Raw genomic sequence first — 2,933 nt, 5'->3', positions numbered from 1 at the left:
ATAGGATTCATCTATAAGAACAAAGGGTGGACTTTGGTGGACTTGTCCGAGGATCGGCAAGCCATAGAAAACAAATAGATCTTCAAGAAGAAGACTTACACTGATGGTAATGTTACTATCTACAAAGCTTGACTTGTCACGAAAGGTTTTCGACAAGTTCAAGGAGTTGACTACGATAAGACTTTCTCACCCATAGAGATGCTTAAGTCCGTCCGAATCATGTTAGTGATTGCCGCATTTTATTATTATGAAATCTGGCAAATGGATGTCAAAATTGCATTCCATAATGGATATCTTAAAAAAGAGTTGTATATGATGTAACTAGAAGGTTTTGTCGATCCTAAAGGTGCTAACAAAGTGTGCAAGCTCCAACGATCCATCTATGGACTGGTGCAAGCATCTCAGGAGTTGGAATATATTCTTTGATGAGCTGATCAAAGCATATGGTTTTATACAGACTTATGGTGAAGCCTCTATTTACAAGAACGTGAGTCGGAGTTCTGTAGCATTTTTGATATTATATCTGGACATTAAGCTAGGCATATAGTGCTCAAGTAATGGATCCACCCGGATCCCAAGGTATATCAAAGCCAATTTTAATTAACAATGATTTGTAATTTAGTAGTGGGCACAAGGTAACATATATCACGCAACAACGAAGTCTAACTCTCTTCCTATGCATCGGCATGTCATAAAAGAACAATTCATGCACACATAGTAAAGGCCAATGCATAGTATAAATAGTTTCTTGCAATTTTATCGTATTGGAAACATAGAGAGGCGAAGATATAGTTCCTCTCTCATAATAATTGCAAGTAGGAGCAGCAAGCGCACGCATATTATATTCGTCAAAATCATCATGTGTAATAGTAAAACGCAACCCATCAATATAATCCTTAATAAGTGCAAACTTCTCCGATATAGTGTAGTTGGGAGAATTCAAAAAGATAATAGGACTATCATGCGTGGGTGCAATAGAAACAATTTCATGTTTAACATAAGGAACTATAGCAAGTTCATCTCCATAAGCATAATTCATATTGGCATCTTGGCCACAAGCATAGCAAGCATCATCAAAAAGGGATATTTCAAGAGAATCAACGGGATCATAACAATCGTCATAGCAATCATCCTTTGGTAAGCACGAAGGGAAATTAAACAATGTATGAGTTGAAGAGTTACTCTCATCAGAAGGTTGGCACGGGTAGCTAATCCGCTCTTCCTCCTTTTGTTCTTCGCTCTCCTCATCATCTTTTTCATCCAATGAGCTCACAGTTTCATCAATTTCTTCTTCCATAGACCTTTGCAAAATATTAGTCTCTTCTTGCAAAAAGCGGAGGATACCTCGATATATGGTTTAACATAGGCATTAGAAGCATAATTCTCATAACAATATTCAAGTATGGCAATATTTTCAGATTTGTAAAGAGTAGCATCATACGTTTCAATCAAAGAAGCAATTTCGTAAGCACCCTTAAAAGCAACAAATTCTTCAATTTGTTGAACATCATAGTAATTATAAACACCCTTAGCATACAAAGATACGATTCCATTATCAATAAACTCACATTGGTAGGGAAGGTGTTTCTTAGGGTTTTCAGAACAACAAGTAACATCATATATTTCACATAAATTTCAAGCATAGCATTGCAAATGATGAATTTGATCCAGTAAACGTTTCCCTTTCTCAGATATATGGTGTCGCACATAACAAGCATGCTCATCTAAGGATTTTCCCTCAATTAAGCTAGTTGGGGTTTCAACACGAGCACATAGGGATCGAAGATGATCGAAGTAATAAGCTTCAGGAGTGTGATAGATTTTGAGTGGTTCTTCAACCATTGGTTCAGTAGGTATAACTAATTTTTTTGGTATTTTGCGTTTCCTACCCATGACTAAAGATAGAAAACAACTAAGAACAACAAATAAAAATTACTTAGTGATAAAGCAAACAAGCACACACGAGAATATTCACCCCACGCTATGACTCCCCGGCAATGGCACCAGAAAAAGGTCTTGATAACCCACAAGTATAGGGGATCAATTGTAGCCTCTTTCGATAAGTAAGAGTGTCGAACCCAACGAGGAGCTAAAGGTAGAACAAATATTCCCTCAAGTTCTATCGACCACCGATACAACTCTACGCACGCTTAACGTTTGCTTTACCTAGAACAAGTATGAAACTAGAAGTATTATGTAGGTGTTTTTGGATAGGTTTGCAAGATAATAAATAGCATGTAAATAAAAAGTAGGGGATGTTTAGATAAAGACATAACTAAGTTAGTTTTAGTAAAGAGGTTTTTGTTACGAGAAAGTTATTTGTCCCTAGGCAATCGATAACTACACCGGTAATCATTATTGCAATTTTATTTGAGGGAGGGGCATACGCTAACATACTTTCTCTACTTGGATCATATGCACTTATGATTGGACTCTAGCAAGCATCTGCAACTACTAAAGATCATTAAGGTAAAACCCAACCATAGCATTAAAGTATCAAGCCCTCTTTATCCCATACGCAAACAACCTACTTACTCGGGTATGTGTTTCTATCACTCACGCCACCCACCATAAGCAAATCATGAACATATTGCAAACCCTACAGTGGGGATCCCTCACGCTTGCGCGACACAGAGAGCACCATAGGACAGCACCAATAATAAAGCATGCAACTCAAACCAATCACGGTCATCAATTAACCCATAGGACAAAACGGATCTACTCAAACATCATAGGATAGCCATACATCATTGGGAAATAATATATAGCGTTGAGCACCATGTTTAAGTAGATATTACATCAGGTAAAAGAGGGGTTACACCGCTGCATAGAGAGGGGAAGAGTTGGTGATGATGGCGGTGATGTTGTTGGTGAAGATTGCAGTGATGATGATGGCCCCCGGTGGCACTCCGGCACCACCAGAAGCGAGAGGG

Source organism: Triticum urartu, chromosome 2A (assembly GCF_056163025.1).
Source record: "Triticum urartu cultivar PI428250 chromosome 2A, HENAU_Tu73, whole genome shotgun sequence".
NCBI lineage: Eukaryota > Viridiplantae > Streptophyta > Magnoliopsida > Poales > Poaceae > Triticum > Triticum urartu.
This window is presented reverse-complemented; position numbering follows the sequence as displayed.